At 50.4% G+C, this 18,811-nt stretch overlaps 1 protein-coding gene and 1 long non-coding RNA gene across 2 annotated transcripts in view; both read left to right on the top strand.

The window, feature by feature from the left end:
* Window positions 1–18,811, top strand: part of KCNQ3 (potassium voltage-gated channel subfamily Q member 3) — a 297,245-nt gene that overhangs the window by 12,602 nt on the left and 265,832 nt on the right. The window lies entirely within an intron of this gene.
* On the top strand, window positions 7,644–8,393 carry LOC144283336 (uncharacterized). Its single transcript, XR_013351860.1, has 2 exons — window positions 7,644–7,922; window positions 7,987–8,393. It is a non-coding gene; the product is annotated as an uncharacterized LOC144283336 (long non-coding RNA).

Genomic DNA, 18,811 nt, shown 5'->3' with positions numbered 1-18,811 from the left:
AGTATGTCTGAATATGTCGATTCAGTGGCTGGTATTTAGTGATAGCTCACCTTTCTGAGTTCTTAATGAGCACCAGGATCATAGAGTTCTCAAACCCAGCACTGTGAAGCCATAGCCTGCGATCCCCTTTGGGGAAGGAGCTTTTTCCTGTTGAGATCATGGTGTGTTTACATATTAGTAATTTTCACAAAATAAAACAGGAGGGTTACTTAAAATAAGCACAGAAAACTGCAGTCCTGCTGACTGTGATTCTGAGTGGTTTTTGTGATACTTTCAAAGAATGAAGGATCTTACTAATTTATAATGTGAGAAACATTAGCATTTTCAAAACAGGATGAAAATAGATATTCCAATGGCTTTGACAAACACTTCTTTTGCTGAGAACATGGAGGGATGTTGGCTGTGAAGTGTGGTCCCGTAACTTCCGCCCTTTGCCTCCGTTCTGGTTTTCTGGGGGAAATAATTAACATTCGCCTTCAGGATTCTGGAATGTTAGAGGGAATGTTGAGATTTCTTCTTGAACTCTTTTTTTTTTTTTTTTGATCCCCTTATTTTAACACTTTATGTATGGCTGGGAAGAGATTTCATGGGAAAATCTGAATCCTTTAGGTTTAATATATATGCCTCCAAGTATCTGCTAATGGAACTCAAGGAATTTTTCTGATTGCTCAGCAGACATTGGTTTCAGGCCTTGTAGATGCCAGGCCTTGGGCTAGCACTAGAGATGGATAAGTTGGGTTTTGCCCTGGACGGGCTCACGATCCAGTAGGTAAATAAATAATTGCATAGTGGTGAGATACTCACTCTAGTGTATACATTTCCCAAGACTACTTGGGGCTGAGGAAACTTTATCAACACGGCCTAAATGATTCAGGGAAGATTTCCATCAACAAGAAGTAGATTTCAACATATATATGAGGTTCAAGACCACTGCTTTGTTCATTTTCTTGAGTATGGCCACGACCATGAGTGTGTCACACATCAAGAACTCAGAGGTCTAATTTACTCTCACCTAGAAGGAAAGGGACTGAAATGGAGGCAAGAGAAAGTTAGGACCATAAATCCCAACAGCTGAGTGAACTTTGCACTGGGCTATAATTTAAAGAGGCTGAAGGTTTGCTTTGTAGCTGGAGGTTTCCTATATGCCAGTATCCATTCTCTGGGGCCTAGAGCCTAATGTAGCACCTGGCACAGCAGATACCCAGTGTTGGGTAATTGGACAAGTGCCATCCCCAGGAGGCACTCAGTTTAAGTGATAGAAGCTGAAACACGTATCAGTAAGAGTGACTTCGAATCCTGGCTGTGCTGTTGTCCAGCTAGGTAACCTTGAGTGAACGGCTTGAGAAGCCTGCACCTATTTCCTCTGCTGTAATGTGGACCATGCTTATGCACGTAGTTGGTGTAAGGACTCAATGAAATGCCTGTAATATGCTCCAAAACCTGGTTTGAGCTCATGGTCAGTATCTGATAAATGGCTGTTCTTTTGCAGTCATGCTAAGGTAAAAATGTCCGCAAATAAAAGTAATACCGAAGTCACTACCGTAATTTCCACCTGAACACGATGAAGTTCTGAAAGAAAGTGTGACTAATAAGGTTTGAAGAAGGAACTGACATTGGGGGGTTGGAAGGTGGGAGGAGAAACGGGTTCTACGGCCTGACTCAGGGCACCCGAGGAAGCAGCGGTGCTGAGAAGGACCCCTGAGTAGTTACCCAATACCTGAGCAGTGCTCCTCAGAACTGCCCAGGTCTTCTAGAACAAGGGAAGATGGAGAGACCATAGCCAGGAGGGGCCTATGCAAATGTGGCACGCTAGATGTGATTCTGGAACAGAAAAAGGACATCAGCTAAAAACTAAGGAAATTGGGATAAGGTATCGACTTTAGTTCAGAAGAATGCATCAGCACTGGCTCACCTGTTGTAACAAGCGTACCATACTAGTCCGAGATGTTGGTGATAGGGAAACCAAGTGTGCTAAGTTATGTGGGAACTGTCTGTCCCATGTTCTCGGTGTTTCTGTAAATCGGAAACTGTGCTAAAAAACGAAGTCTATTTTAAAGAAGGTAATTGGAGGATCTGCAAGCATTGCATGCATGTGAGTCCTCCAACCTGGTAGGTAGGCACGGAAGCTCAGCCTTGACAGGTGCAATCGTGTCTTCCACGTCTCACAGTTAAGACTTGAACTTTGGACTCAGGTCATGCGGTTTCAATTCTAGTCTGGCTTTTGCTATTACTCTTTGCCCTGCCCCCATTTTATTCACAGATGTCTAGGAAATTATGATCTTCTTAAGAGACAGTGTTCAGGGACGCCTGGGTAGCTCAGCGGTTGAGCACCTGCCTTCGGCTCAGGGCATGATCCCTGGGGTCCAGGAATCGAGTCCCACATCGGGCTCCCGGGGTGGAGCCTGCTTCTCCCTCTGCTTGTGTCTCTGCCTCTCTCTCTCTCTCTCTGTGTCTTTCATAAATAAAATCTTTTAAAAAAGAGAGAGAGAGACGGTGTTCAGGTCCTGTCTGTGTGCCATCATCTGGTTGGAACTGCCAGAGCCAGGCTTCTTCTGATTGATTCCTTGGGTACAGTAGGAGGGACAGTATGTTTTCCCTTCCATGTCACTGACCAGTACTAGGTCTCCTGGTCCCCTTCCATGGGCCAGTGAGGTAAAGGCCAAGGGAATGACTGTGAAAAGCTACTGTGAATGGTTCTGATTCAGCCCCCCAGGGTCTGGCACATTGCCAGCCAGACAAAAGGGCTTCTGTTAGGACCAGAAGGTGGAGGAGTGGCTTCTGGGTAGACACCAACACGTCTCCCCTAGTTGGGGATCATCCTCCTCCTGGTGACAACCTTATCAGAGGCTGGGAGTGATGACCACCACCAGGGTCTTCTCTCCCCGTCATGTCAGTCCTCAGGCTCTGCCTGAAGGCAGTATCGCAAGCAAACTGCTGAGCCATGAAGAAATGACGGGACAGTAATTAGTTTGTCTGATTGAAGCTACCGTACTTAACTGGTTGATTGTTGGGGTCGGGGTGGGAAGCAGGAAACCTCCAGAGCCATCTCACTGTGCGGCCCTGTCCTGACTCACCTGGAGGGTGGTGGTGTCAGGCCAGAGGTGGCTTCATGGAACCAAGGGGCCTTGGCTCAGGAGACAGGATAGCAGGACTCTTGTTCTGGGTTCTTTGACGGTCACGGTGGGGTCACCATAGGTAAGGGTGGATGGATTTAACACAGCTCCTGCCTTTAGAGAGCTCACCGTCTAGGTAGGAGTGAGACGTGCACATGATCCCACAGCGGTGCAGGGTGGCCCACCTTTGTCTTCACATGTGAGTAAATCCTTATTTTTCCATCTGTGTGACCCCAGAAAGTTTGCATAACTTTCCTGAGCTTCAAATTTGCCATCAGTAAAATGGGAAAATAGGACCTGCCCCATCAGACCACTGACCATAGGAAGGCATAATGGCTAGAAAGCAGCTGTCTCCGTACTCTTGGTGCCAGTGGTAACGAATGACTCCTGGCACGCAGGCTGGGAGTCACAATATAGGCAGATGGCTGTGGGTTGCTTCTGGGATCGGACTCTGGCAGGCTTCCTGGAGGAGGCAGCTTTTGATCTAGGCATAGAAGGATGCAGTGCTGTCAGGGTGAGGGTTAGGGCTGAAGGCAGAAGGAGTAATTTGGTGAAGCCTTGGAGGTGAGAAATGTAGCAGGGGAGTCAGGTGTGACCCTTTCCCGGTGGCTGCAGGGAAGGGGGCCGGGCGATGGAAGGGAGGGGGTGGTGAGAGGATAAAATAGCTGTGCTTGGAGGAGTCAAGCCTCTTGGGCGTATGGAATCGCCTCGTACCTCTGGACAAGAAACTCTTGTGTTTCTGTGCCTTTCCTTCTCCCCTGAAAAATTAGGTCGTTGGATACTTTCTAGGCTTTCTCAGCGGAGACGCTGTCAGCATTCTGGACGGAACTCTTGCTCACTGGGCAGCAGTGTCTCACATTGTGCAGGCTTCTCAGCATCCTTGTGGGCCCTGCCTATAAGATGCCGTTACAACTCCGGGTCCTCATAAACCAGACCACTACCAGGATTTTCCCAAGGTGCTGATGGGGGCGGTGGCACCCTCGGCTGAGGACCACTGGCCTCCAGGGGCTGTCACTCTGTGGCTGATGCCACGAGTCCAGGCAAAAATATATGTAGGAGGCTGGAGAATTGATTACACTCACAGGGTCAGTACAGTGTTTTTATGACTTCAAGAAATCCCCAACTGCTTTTGGAGCCGCAAGGGTTTGGCTCAGGTACGATACCCACATTCATCATTTCAGAAGTTGGGGGAAATGAAAGTTACCCAAGTACAAACCACATACTGCACAAGCACGCATGCATGCGCATGCACACACACACCCCCCACACCCACACCCACACCCACACACAGACCTATACCTTCATTCCTAAGCTTCAGCTTTTGGAACATTAATTAGTGTCCCTGCATGAAATAAATTAAGCTGGGGACCTTGTTGCTTCCAGCTGGAGAAAAAAAAAGAAAAAAAAAAAAACAGGACTGGGAATTGGTGGCATTGGAAATGCAGAGCTGTGCACTTGTTACTGTGTTATCAGCACCACAGCACAGACCCTGTGCCAGGGAAGCCCACTGCTCCTGGGCGCTTGGGCTGGATGGGGAGGCGGTGTGTGGGTGACCACGGGGCTTCTGTGTCCAGCGACAAAGGTGTACAGTGGAACAGAGTCTCAGCTAGGCTGCAGGGCTCCGAGGCCTGGCTGTGTAGCCGCTTGCAAACCACACTTTGCTTCTGTGCATCTCCGTTTTCATCATCTGCGACCGGGAGGTGTCACAGTGCCCACCTCACAGCATGGTCGTGAGGATCACGGGACTTCAGAAGCGGAAACCATGGAGAAGAGCACCCGGGTGCAAAGCTGGGGCCGTGTGTATCTGCGGGTGGGATGAGGAAGGCCTGTGGAGGCCTCCAGGATTCTAGCTGCAAACGCAGTAGGTGCTCAATAAACACCCACTGAAAAATAAGGCCAAATGAGGCACTGGGAGTCAGGGTAGGCCGCCCACGTGGGAGAGTGGCTGCCTCCTTCTGCCGTATTAATTATTTCACTTGGAACATACTTGTGATGTGAAATGTGCCACTTCTGTGCAGTTCACCACCATCCAGAGAAGCTTTTCCATCTTGGAAAACGGAAAGGCCGCACTTGTCCATCCGTTGAGGCTGCTGAGACAGAAATACCGTAACCTGGGTGGATTCAGCGACAGGCGTCACTGTCTCGTGGTTCTGGGGTCTGGGGAGTCTGAGGTCCAGGTGTGGGCAGACTTGGTGTCTGCTGAGAGCCCTCTTCTGGTTCCCAGCCAGCCAGCTTCTCGCTGTGTCCTCACATGGCGGAAGGGCAGGGGAACCCTCTGGGGTCCCTGATAAGCCAGGAATCCCGCTGATGAGGGCCCCACCCTCACGACCTCCCAAAGGCCCCACCTCCTGATACACATCCCTTTCAACTTGGGGGAGGACACCAGTATTCAGGCTCTGGCACCAGTAAACACTAACTGGCCATTCCTCCCTCCATCCCTCCCAGCTCCTGGTTCTCTCCATTCTACTTTTGTCTCTCTGTGCATTGGACTCCTCTGGGTACCTCCTTTAATGGAGTCACAGGGCATTTTTCCTCTTGTGACTGGCTTGTTTCACGTAGCACGATGGCCCCAGGTCCATCTGTGTTGTAGCAGGTGTCAAAGTTCCCCTCCTGTTTAAGGCTGGGTGACATTCTACTGTGGTTACACCACATACTGTGTGTCCTTTCCCTGTTAGGGGACACTTGGGTTGCTTCCACTTTTTGGCGATTGTGAGCGATGCGTGCGAAGCCACGTGATGCTTTCCCCTGTTCTAGGATCTGTTTGTGTTTCTCTGGTGTCTCGAGTCCATTCCAGGGACTGTTCCATGGCAGGAAGGAGGAAGAAGGACCAAGCACATATTGGGCGCCAAGGTGACCACGTGCTAGCCAGGTAACTTTGGGCAGTTCCATCGTCCCTCTGTCTCGACTTCTTCGTCTGCAAAATGGGAGTCCTCATGTTCCCTTCCTAGAGTGTTGACAGCATGAAATGAGTTAACATACGCAGCGCTGACCCCACGCATTGTGTATACACACGCGTATGCAGCAAGCACTTCAAGTGGAACTGCTGTTAGTAATATAACATCTGGGCATGTCACTCATGATTTTCATCTCCCCATGACCCCGTGTGGACATGAGGAAGTGGAGGCTCAGAGAGGTTAGGTGACTCGCCTGCTGGCACACCGCTGGTTGGGTGTGGAGCTGGATGGGAACTCGGGTGGCCCCGAAGACCAGCCCGTGCTTCCCCTCCCGGGCCCTCCCCGGCCTTTCTCCCCAGCTCCAGTGGACCTGGCACCCCACTCATCCCGCATTAAGCTCTGCCTTGGCAGGGTTGGCCATGAGTATCCCAACCAGATCGTGGCTCGGTTGCAGGCAAGAGCCATGCATGATAGGTTTTCGTTTCATCGGCAGTGCCAGGCATGATGCTGGGCACAGGGTCCGTGTTTAAGCAACACTGTTGACTAATCTGCTTGGCCGTGCAGCATCTCCGCTGAGTTCCAAACAGAACCCAGATCTGAATGAGGGCATCGAAAGCTGACGTTGGAAAGCTGAATGCGGCTGACTTCCGTGTGTCCACGCACACACCGGGAGCTTGGCAGCCAGCGGAGAAGGTTCTGTGCTCTGGCTGGGCAGGGTCAGCTCTCCCGCCAGTTCCTCAGAACCATCCTGGCCAAGTAGCCGATTTCAGCCAGAGCGTGCTGTGTGTGGGTTCTAGTCAGGTTGACTCAGTGGTTGCCTGTGCTCCAAAGGTGACAACAAAGAGACCAATGGGGACTGATGATTTAGGAACCAGCCTTGTGGCAGGGAGGGTGTTAGTGGGTTGGAGGGGAACCAGGAAGGAGCTGACTGGCCTTTAGGGCTGGGGTCTCCATGAGCCTACAGGGCCCCTTGGGGTGTAGCCCCTGGCATTGAGCCCGGGCTCTGTTGTAAGAAGATCTGAAGGTATAGAGAGGGCTGTGCCTCTTGAAGGCCCAGCTCAGCATCTCTGGCCTCACCCCTGCAACACCCCAACTTCTCTACCAGCTTCCACCCCTGCCTACCTCCCTCCACGGTGCACCCGGAAGCCAAGCTCGTCCTCTTCCAACGTGAATGAGATCATGTGCCTCATTAGCTCACGGCCCCTCAGTGGCTGGCTGTTAATATTGGCACAAAACCCGGTCTCCTTGGCGAGGCCCACGGGCCCCGGCGGATCTGGCCCTCGCCCCCTCACCGGCTCAGGCAGGATGCTCCCATTCCAGCTCACTGTGGGCCTCCCCAGGGCACACCGGGCCCTGCCTCCCCTCGGGAAGGGCCTCAGCTTGTGTCACATGGCCTCTCCAGGTGGGGCCTCTCTGAGCAATCCCTCTCATGTCACTCCTCACCAGATTTGTATCCTCCCAGGCACCCTGCCCTGTCAGAAGCCATAATGGCCACAAGCCCTGAGTTATGCATTTATTTACTCGTTCGTCTCTCTCCACTGCATTGCGAGCTCCAGGCGGCCAGAACCCATGTTAAACTCCCTGGGGTGCCCCCCGTTCCCAGCTCTGGGCCAGCTTCTCCCAGTATGTGTTTGTTGACTGACCGAGTGGCCCAGAGAGACTCAGGAGATTGTGTCTAGAGGGGGATGAGTGGGATGGCCAGGGGGTGGCCTACACTCCCTGCCTTGCTTGGTAGATGGAAATACTTCCAGCTTGGAGGAAGGAGGGGAGGAGGGCTGCGAGCCTCACTTTCAGACATCGCGAGTCCTGTGTTCTGGGTGAGGACTAACTTCCTGGGACTTCACAGGCCGTCTCAAGCACCAGTGGGTGGAAGCAATAGGATTACCTACCAACGAGCCCAACAACTTGATACCAGGTAGGCTTGACGGCGGACGGATGGCTGTCTTGGAGGAAAGGGAGTGACTCATCTTTGCTTGTAGGTTCCGGCAGAGGTGATAAAGCAGCCCTTGGAGGGAATATTATTCAGCCTTAAAAAAGAAGAAAATTCTGACACCTGCCATGACCTGAATGCACCTGAGGACATCATGCCCAACAAAAGAAGCTGGGCACCAAAGGACCAATATTGTGTGATTCCACTTATGTGAGGCACCCAGAATAGTCAAAATCACGGAGACAGAAAGTAGGATGGTCGTGGCCAGGGAGCAGGGAAGGAAGACTTACTCTCTAACAGAAGCAGAGGTTCATTTTGGGAAGACGGGCACATTCGGCAGAGGGATGGTGGTCACATAACGATGCAAATGCCACCACGTTGCACACTTAAAAGTGGCGAGAGTGGTAAATTTTACATTATGCTTACTTTTCCAAATTAAAAACAATTTTTATGTTATGTTTATTTTTCCATAATTAAAACAAAACAAAACAAAACCCAGCCCTGGCCTTTGGTGTGAGACGAGGTACAGTAGTGAGTGAGTGGATCCTCTGGTAGTAGAGGTCCCTCTAGTTGTAGGATGGTTAGTTTTATGTGAAATGAATTTTATTTGAAAATGTTCCATTATTCTGTGTTCCTGCTCAGCTGAGCCTCCTGACACCCCAGGCTGGCCGGCCAGCTGTACCTGGCCTAGGTGGGGGCCCAGGGACATTAGAGCCCATGTTATAAGGCATTGCAGAAAATAGCACAGGTCAAAGAAAAAAAGAAAAAGAAAGAAAAAGAAAATAGCACAGGTCACATATTTTCGACAGTTACCACTTCAGACGTCTGCTGTGACTCTCAGCCAAGTCCCGTCCTCCCGGCTCGGAGTCTGAGCCCTGCGCCAAGAGACCCCTTTTGTCAGCTCTTTACCTGTGTTTCTGCTTATTCAGGATTAAGTCTTCCTCTTCCTTGAGCTCTGGATATGGCCGTGGCCTTCTCCCTCGTTAACTGGTTCACTCAACATTTATGGAGTGCCGGCTGATCGCCTCTCCGGGGCGCTGGAGCTGTGGGGACGGTCACGTGGAGAAGGTGCCTGGTGGGCACACGGGAGGGGTGGATGAGGTCTGCCCGGGGTGCGGCTGGGGGTGCATCAGGGAGGTTTTCCCAAAGGGGTTGACTCATAAGCCTGAGAGCTAGAGAGAAAGCTCAGGAAGGCCCCAAAACAAAGGACATCAGCCAGATGGTTTCTGGCGGGTTTAATTCCATCTTTCTCTGGAAAGACTTTCTAAAGCAACCCTTTCTTCCATCCTTTATACCCCCTCCAACTGCTCTCCTTCTTTCCTCCCATCCCATCCCCTGGTCCTCGCCCTCAGAGAGGCAGAGGCAAAAGGGAGGAGATTAGGAATGGGAGGCGGAGCCAGGGGTGCTGAGACTCCTCTAGAAGGAGAAAATGTGCAGGCTTCTTCTTCCCTTTTTTTTTTTTTTTAAGATTTTATTTATTTATTTGACAGAGAAGGGGGGGAGCGGCAGAGAGGGAGAGGGTGAAGCAGGGCCCCGCGGAGTAGGGAGCCAGATGCGGGGCTCGATCCCAGGACCCTGGGATCATGACCTGAGCCGAAGGCAGATGCTTCACCAACTGAGCCACCCAGGTGCCTCTGTTTTTCCTCTTCAGCTGTGCTCCCCACCCCCCAGAGTCCTTGGCCTTTGCCTGTGGGGGTCAGTGTGAAGTCAGCCCCTCGGAGCCCAGTGGTTTGGGGGCAAAAGCACATGAGGCCGAGTTGAAACATCCTGCTTGGAGACTGGAGGGCCCGGCAGGTGGGGAAGCCAGTGTGAGATGAGGATGGGGAACTGGATCTGGCTGTGTAGACAGAGAATATTTTACACTGACGCTGAGACCCCTGGATGCCCAGCAGGGTGTGGCAAGACCAGGTTTATGTTTTGTAAGAGTGACTTTGGAGAGTCGGAGTGGAGAAGAGATAGATGATGGAGGGATACGTGTGGTACTTAGTTGTTCCAAGAAGGCGCTGCAAGTCAGAGTGGGGCCGTTTATAGTAAGCTCCTGTGCAGGGCCAGGAGGTACACGTGGTGGTCTAACCCCTCAGATCTCTGCAGCAGCTCAGCTAAGTGGAAAGTCATTGTCCCCATATTGTCATTAAGAAAACATGCTCAGAGAGGCCCAGTATGTTGCTCAGGGTCACACAGCCGGATGCAGCCAAGAGTAGCCCAGGCCAGGCCTGTGCTCCCAGCAGGGTCTCAGTGACCGCACATTTCCCTCCCCCACCAGTGGGGGCCCTTCCTCCTCTCTCAGTCTCTCTCTCTCTGCAGCCTTCAGGAACTTTCAGGGCCAGGGTTGACATTTGTGTGCGAGATGATTTCCTTTCTGCTCACAATAAATGTCAAACTGAATGATGGAAGTGATTCAGCAAGAAATAGAATTGGAAGGTGGAGGGTGGGGGGGGGGCGGGAAGAGTTGTGTAAAAACATTTGCAAATGGATTAAAAATTTGAGTCCACCAGCTCATGCCAACATACTTGGAAGTTTGGGAGATATTTTTAGACCACGGAATCCAAATGGCACAGATCGTGGGTTGGAAAGATGGAAATGCAAAGAAAGACTCATTGGGTAGCTGTGACCAGAGATTGCTTTTGCTGAGCTTCCCTCAGCTGTCACTCAGCAGCGTCCCCAGTGCAGAAATCCCCTGGATGCACACTTTTTTTTTTTCTTCCCCTCACCCTTCCCCTTGTACAACAGAAAGGGCTCAGCACCTGTTCTTGGAAGCCCCTAGAGAGATCTACATGCTGCTGCCTTTCGATGCTTCTGCAGGCCAGTGAAGGACGCCCGGCCAGAACCAGCTGAGGAATCCTGGAGAGCTTGTCAGCCCACAGACCCCAGGGGAGATCAGGAGCAAGATCCAGAGTGGGAAGTGGGGTTTACCTGGAGCTAAGAACCCCTGGAGCCAGGGGCTGGAGGCCTGGCCAGACAGGAGCTCTCATCTTTGCTTCCCTCTGCAGACCACCCCCCGCCCCGTCCCCACCTCCTCCATATGGTGGGGACCTTGGTTACCTCCAGTGTCTGTGCTTTCCCTCTCTCTGTTCCTGGAGAGGGAGTGACCTTGCTTCTTTGGTTCTCAGGTTAGGTACTCTGGGAGCCGGCTGCTGGATCCCCCTTCCCAACCCCAGTCCTTGGGGGCGAGGGTCATGAGAGAGCCTGATGGCAGCGGCAAAACAGGGGACAGAGCAGTTCCCAAGCCGAGGGAGGGGAGCTGGTCAGTATCTGCAGTGGATCTCTTGGCTACTTTTCACTGGATTTCATTGGCAGCTCACCTGGCACTTTTCCAGATGCTCTACCTGTGTTAACTCTTTTAATCCTCACAACATTGGCCTGGAGTAGGTGAAGTTAAATGGAACAGATTACCCTGCAGGGGTTATTGGGACAAGGAACCAGATACCCTTTATAAGTTGCTGAGGGCGATGTCCGGTGTGTAGCACTTACTCAGCTTTAACTTCCTTTTCCATCCTTTTAAAAGGTTCTTGGTTACTTTTATTTTTGTCAAAAGAATACATGCATGCAGTCCAAACCCCGAGCTCAAAAGCCCCAGCCCAGCGCCGTCCTGGCCCCTCCCAGAGGGAACCCCTTCTCCCTCCTGTGTTCTCAGACCTCCTGGTGCTTTCCTCCCTGGCTCTAAATCGTGGGCTGTTTCTTGATGAATCAACTTTAGGCATTTTTATTGATTTCCTGTTCTATCTCGACTCCTTATGTTTTATATTCTCTTCTCTCTCCTCCCTCTGCTCTGCTTCCTCTGCTCTTCTAGTCTCAGATGCATTTTGCCTGTCCCCCTGCCCTGTCACCTTCCGTTCCTCGTCCCTTGCCTGGTCCTTCCTTCTGCACCCAGAGGCACCTCCTCACTTTCTCTCCGCTCTCATCTTCTTCCATTTTCTTCCAGGGCCCTCTTCCTAGAAACTCTTAGCATCCTTTATTTATTTTGGTATTAAAGTTGTTTATAACCAGGTTATCGCTTACCAGTTATTTAGAAACCTTTTTCTTGCATACGTTACCTTACGAATCTTCAGAACAGTTTGTGACATAAGTTTTGGGGTTCCCACTTTGTGGAAGAGCGAGGCATCCGGTGGGTTCCTAGGTGGCTCAGTGTCACGCAGGGGAGAGTGAGCAGCACACGTCCAAGCATGTTCAGGGCCAGGTCCCATCCGACTTGCCTTGGTTCTCTCCAGCAGGGCACCTGCTCCCAGGAGGGGGTTCGGGAAGTGCTGGTGCAATGGCTTCAGACAAAAGTCATGTTCACCATAGTTAGAGGCAGTGGGACTTCCATGGGCTGTTCTGCTGTGATTTCTTGAGGCCCTGCACATGCACACATACACACATGCCCTGCACATACCACGGACAAGCCTCTGGCTTTACATTAATCTCCTGCCTTCTTCTTCTCCTCCTCCTTCTCCTTTCTTCCTCTCCTCCTTCTTTCTTCTTTTTCTTCTTCTTCCTTTTTTTTTTTTTTACAGCTTTCCATAAATCCTGATTGCTATTTGGGAGGCAGCCTGCTTGTACAAGCCGTTGGTAATTTTTGTCTTCCTGACGCCCTGGATATTTATGGGCTTGGAGATAGAGAACTTGCCTCTTGCACTGACAGTATTGAATATACATCGCTTCCTCGCAAAATAGCCTTCAGAGTTGCCATAAATCTTCTGGAAATTAGCTGGAGTTAACTATGGGTTGGTTAAGTGCCAGTAATTATGTGTTCCCTGGGAATTTCTGCTGACATGTAGACGCATGACTTTACTGGTGTCCCAGAGCCCTAGAATTTTGGAGCTGGAAGAGGCCTTTGGGATGAGACCAGAGAGGGTAGGGGGTTCGCCTAAGGACACACAGTTTACTAGTGGCAAAGGACACCAGGGCCTGGGGCTCCTGAGCTTTGTTTAGCCCCTTTGCTCCATCTCTGCCCATTTCTAGGCAAGGCACCCTTAAATCAAGCTAACCTGTGGCCTGATGCAGTTTACCAAGCTGTTCTGCACAGCACTTCCCAAATTCGTTATTAATTGGGCACAAATCTCACTGGCCACAGTTAAAGCATTGCATGGATAGGAGCCTGCGGTGGGAAGATAGATGCCGAGATGGGGATCAAGAAGCCACCACAGAGCTGTGAGGAGTAAACATGTGCCAGAAGGTCATCAGGTGCTTTTCCCACTCTGAGAGGGAAACACTAACCTGGCTTGTGTCCTCTGGCCCCTGTCCTGTAAAGAGTCCAGCATTTGAATAGATGCAGGTGATTAAGGATGGTTTAACTGTGTCAGTGTCCCAAGAGCGCAGCGTTGTGTGCCTTGTCACTGAGCAGGGTCCCTGGCTGCAGGCGTGTGGATGACACACATCTTGCCTGGAAATGGATGGCATGTTTGACAGGCAAACACAAAAGGGAGGTAGAAAAATAGCCAAGTTCTGGCCACCAACACAGAGCCCGGTTGAATCAGGCATTTTATTTATTTATTTATTTATTTATTTATTTATTTATTTATTTATTTATTTATTTAAAAGATTTTATTTATTTATTTATTCATGAGAGACAGAGAGAGGTAGAGACACAGGCAGAGGGAGAAGCAGGCTCCCTGCAGGAGCCCAATGTGGGACTCCATCCCGGACCCCGCGATCACCCCCTGAGCCGAAGGCAGACGCTCAACCACTGAGCCACCCAGGTGTCCCTGAATCAGGCATTTATTAACTTGATGACTTTGAGCCACTGATGTGACCTCTGCTCTGTAAAGTGAGCGAGCTGTGGAGTGTAAATGGCACTCTATGCGAAGTGCCTGGCTTGCCAGTGATTATTTCCTTCCGTTTGGAGGACTGGGGAAGAGGTCTGCATGGCCTCACTGCTTGTTGGAGCCTTTTTCTTATTTCATCTTAACATGATCCCTGTGCTTCAGCTAACTTGTCTCATTCGGTGGATCCAAGGCATTGGGCGCTGTGCTAGGTGCAGGGATACCAGGTGGAAGGCCCTAAGTCTTGGGCCCCAGGGGACTCAGTCTGGTGGGGAGGCAGGGAGGCCCGGAATGGGTACTGTGGTGGGCGCAGACTGCCAGGCGCTCCTGCCCACTCTGCCCTCTGTGGCTTTACTGGGGACTGCCCGGCTCTTCCTTTCAGAAAGGCCTCTTCGTCACTTCTCCCCCCAAGTGACAGTGACATGAAAGTGAGTGCGACACCTCGATTAGGAGAATCGGGACTTGAGTCCGAATGTCTACTTTGCCACTTCCCCATCCTTTGACGTTTCTGAGCCTCGGTCTCCCAGTCTGTAAAGTGGTCGGGAAGGAGTGGGAGTCGGGGGATGACATGGGTGGAGTGTGGACCATGTCTCCTGGAAACCCCCAGAAGGTGCTAGTCTACCCTGACTCAGAAGTCCAAGGCCCCTTACTGTGTCTCACCAGCCGGTCTGTTCCAGGAATAACGCTCACTATTTTTCACATTGCTTTGTAATTTCCAGACCCCTTGCACGCTCTATTTCCTTGACTCTTCACAACCAGGTGAAATGGGCAGGCATGATTTTCTCCATTTATATAAAAGGAACAGGCGTGGAGGTGGATGTGGTGTGATGGCACTGACCCCCGAGCCCTTTGCGGTCTGTCCCTTGTCCCGTACAGTGGCCAGCAGAGCCACAAAGCCGTGTTGCCAGCTGGATTTCAGCGGCAGCAACACCTGGAACTTCTCCCACACTCACCTGTGCTGCCCTGACGTTCTTTAGATTCGGACTCTCACTCTGCATGACCTGATGAGGCAGGTTTTGTTATCCCATTTCTTTGTTTCTACAAATAAGGAAACTGAGGCACAGAAATGCAACATGACTTGGCCACGTGCAAACCGGGCTGTTGGGCTGCGGAGTCCTTGCTCACGTCCTGTACACGGTGTGAGCCTTTTATTATGAACCTGTGCCTATTTGGAATCATATTAATGACTCTATTCAGTGTAGAGGCCCCTCCACTGCGGACAGACAGGTGACCTGGGTTGTGGCATGAAGTCACAGCCTCAGAATTCCCAGCATTCTCCTGCCACCTGCAGAAACAGAGCTTAATACCGGGAGTGAGTGGTGGTGCCAGGGTGAGGGCAGAAAGGACCACACAAGAGGCAGGTGAGAAAGTGCCAGAAGGGGCATGAGCTAAACCAAAAAGAGGAAGTCTGTGTCATCTCCCGTATTATAATCCGAGGGTGGGCGCTGGGGCCGGATTGCATGGGTTCTAATCCCAGCTCTGCAATTTACCAGCTGTGTCACTTTGGGCAAGTTTCTTAACCTCTCTGTGCCTTTAAGGTTTCTGATCTGAAGAAAGGGGTCACGGATCCGGCTTGTCTCGTGGGCTTGCTGTGCAGATTAGATTACTTGGTATTTATAAAGCACTGAGAATATTGTCTGGCACTCAGCTATGAAAATAGATATTAAGTAAATAAAGGAGACAAATTGGGGTTGGTGGCTCAGTCGGTTAAGCGGCTGCCTTTGGTTCAGGTCATGATCTCAGGGTCCTGGGATAGAGCCCCGCACCGGACCCCCTGCTCAGCGGGGAGCCTGGGAGTCTGCTTCTCCCTCTGCCACCCGCCCCCACTTGTACACTCTCTCTATCTCAAATAACTGACATCTTAAAAAATAAAAAAGATGACACATAGTTAAGAAGAGTCTCAAAGGGCCAGGGTGACTCCATTGGGGTCCTGACGGGGATAAAAGCAGGACCTTAACCCAGGACTCCTAGAACCTGCTTCATATAAATCCATACAGCTTCCCTTATATCTCGCTACTTGCTGCAAAAATGAGAAAGCTGTCTCACTTGTGGATGGCTTGAGAGGAGCACCTCGATCAGGGTGTGTGTGTGTGTGTGTGTGTCTGTGCTTGGAAACGTGGGCTGAGGGGTTAGGGTGTTGGGGAGCAAGGGGAGGTAGTGGGGGTGATGGTGATGGATCTTTGACCAAGCCCTTTTCTCCACATGCCTTCTGAGAACGCAGGTGCTCACTCATCTCTGACACGTGGGCACCGCCATCCCGGCCTCTTTTCCCATCGCTTTGATTCTCCTTAATGCTGTTTTTCAATTAAATTATTATTAGCTCTCGAATCTACGCAATTAAAGAAGCAATTTTCTGACCTTTCCCTGGAAGAGATTGCTTACCTGGCTTGGCGGTGCCTTTAGCAGTGAACAAAGCGGGGCGCGAATACCCCAGGGCCCCCGGCTTTAATTGGTGATTCTGCAGAGGGGAGGGAGGGATTTCCATTGTGGGGGGATTTCTGCAGAGGCTCACCTGACAATGAAACAGGCCCATCAAATGCCAGTCCTCCTCGCCCCCTCCCCACCTTGATTTCCAAAGGTTATGCTCAAGCGGGTCTTAGTGATAACTCTAATTTGTAATTCTAATTTCCTGGGAAATAGGGCTAAGTAGAGCATTTGTCATTCCCCTCCATGTGGATTACCAGCCACAGATGAGGATTTATGGCCTGAGCCGTTGGCCTCCAAAGGCCTCTCTCTGGGGAAAAGATGGGTGTTGGGGGATAGGGGTGGGGGCTGGGTGTACTCAGTTAAAAATATCTCAGATACATTTTTTTTTTTCCCTGAGCCTGGAGAAGACAAAAACATGCCCTGCTAAAGCTTCAGGTTGCCTGGTTATATTCCAAATAAAATACGAAGCAGGAGCATGTCTTTTAAAGAAGTGCAGTGCTTTCAGGACTGTGGGAGTGGTCTTCGGCCTGGGTGTTTATTTGGAGAAGGAGAAGGCTCTGACTTTAGAGGGTCAGGGGAGGACTAGCAGGCCCTGTCAGGAGCCTATGGGGCTCCCCTAGGCCGACAGCTGAAGCAGGCTTTCCAGGTGGCTTGTCCTGGGAGTGAATGGAGAGAGGATGGGGCCCATCTTGGCTGAAGCGACTGCTGTTGGAGAGGTTTGCTGTTGGAGGCTCGCGCCTGGCCTTGCAGCCGTTTATACACTCCATGGATATATTTAGCACCTACTGTGTGCCAGGCTCTGTGCTAAGCCTCCACAGAGCCAATGATGAACCTAAACTAAAAGGTCCTTTCACTCCATGGAGCTTATAGCTAGGGGGAAGACAGACATCATTCAAGGAATCTAAACGTTAATGTCAAATACTACCATAAATAATCCAGGGCCACCTGACTGACTCAGTGGTTGAGCATCTGCCTTTGGCTCAGGTCATAATCCCAGGGTCCTAGGATCGAGTCCCGCATCAAGCTCCCCTTAGGAAGCCTGCTTCTCCCTCTGCCTATGTCTCTGTCTCTCTTTCTCTGTGTGTCTCTTGTGAATAAATAAATAAAATCTTTAAAATAAAGAAGTTAATAATCCAGAGGAGGCTCCTTGGAGAACTCACTGGGCTTTGCTGATGTTAGAATCAAGGTGCAGAGAAAGAACCTGGTTCTTTGGGCTGGAGGTAGGCTGTGGCGGCTGAGGTTGCATGGACTCAGGCTGATAGCCCCGTTCCTGTCCTTGCAAAATGGTCACTTATGCTCTTGGAGCTTTAGCGTCCCTTCTATAAGAAGAGTCATGGAAGTCTCAGCCTTGTTTGTGAGCATCTGTAAGTCTGCAGATGCTGCAGCTCGGAGCTGTTCCCTCATCTGAAGAACCCCACACCTGTTCATGTGTTCATTTGTACGTTCACGGTATCATTTCACAGAATATTTGAGCATCTATCACATGCTGAAAATGTTAATATGCTAACAAAGAATCAGTTCACACAAATAAATACATCAAATCAAATCAAACAAAGAAAAGAAATAATGATTACTGGTGGAAGCATTGGATCGGTGGTCCAGAATGCCCTGTGCGTTGCTCCTTGAACTTTTCACACACCCTGTCTTAACTACTGGGTGTGGACCTGTGTGCTGCACTAGGCCCTAGGTGCGTCCTTACACACTCAGCCTTGGAAGCAGTGGGTGAGCAGTAAATATTTGTGGGACAAATGAATCCAATGCATGTCAGGCCATAGGTCTTGAGAGCTCACTTATCTTTGGGGCTGGAAACTTTGCAGACCCAGAAAAGTTTGCAGAAAGAGGTTCATATCAATTCCACGTGGTATTGACCTTCTCTGGTCCCCACGGTTGGCTGGCTCCTGGCCACCTCTGTTCTGAAGCTTCCTCTGTTTCCATGGCACAGAATTCCACTTCCCTTTCACCTCTCCCAGCACTTGCTGGCTCTACTGGGCATCGTTTGGTTTTGCCCACACACAGTTCCTTCTTTTCAAGTGTTGCCCCGTAAGGATCCTGCCAGCCCCTTCATCTTATGAGTTGGCTTCTAGAACTTTGCATCCATATTATTTCAACACAGCTTTAAAAAAATCTTAATTCACTTATGGTAAGCCACATCTTAATTTGAAAGATACCTGGATAATCTCAGAAAACAATATAACTTCCAGGGGTGCCTGGTGGCTCAGTCGGTTAAGCATCTGCCTTCAGCTCAGGCGATGATCTCAAGGTCCTGGGATTGAGCCCTGTGTCGGCTCCCTGCTCAGTGGGGAGTCTGCTTCTCCTTCTCCTTCTACTGATCCCCTCCCCCCTGCCAGCTTGTACTCCTCTCTCTTAAATAAATACAATCTTAAACAACAACAACAACAACAACAACTCACCAACATAACTTCTCTAAGCCTTAATTAGTAGGGTCACAAAAATCTGCCGCTGAAGGTTCTGATGACCATATGAGCAGATTCGTTCATTCAGCAAATGTTTAGCCACTGTCTACCATGTGCGGGTACTGTTCTCAGTGCTTAGAATATAGAAGTGAGCAAAAAAGGAAAATGAATCTTTGTCTTCGTGGAATGAACACTCAAGTTGGAGGTGGATAGTAAACATGACAACGAGGAAAACTTTATAGTACGTTAAATGTGCTACAGGTAAACATGCTATAATAAGAGCTACGGGCTT

Source organism: Canis aureus, chromosome 14 (assembly GCF_053574225.1).
Source record: "Canis aureus isolate CA01 chromosome 14, VMU_Caureus_v.1.0, whole genome shotgun sequence".
NCBI lineage: Eukaryota > Metazoa > Chordata > Mammalia > Carnivora > Canidae > Canis > Canis aureus.
Note: the sequence above shows the minus strand (reverse complement) of the source record. Positions and strands in the feature narration are given on the sequence as shown.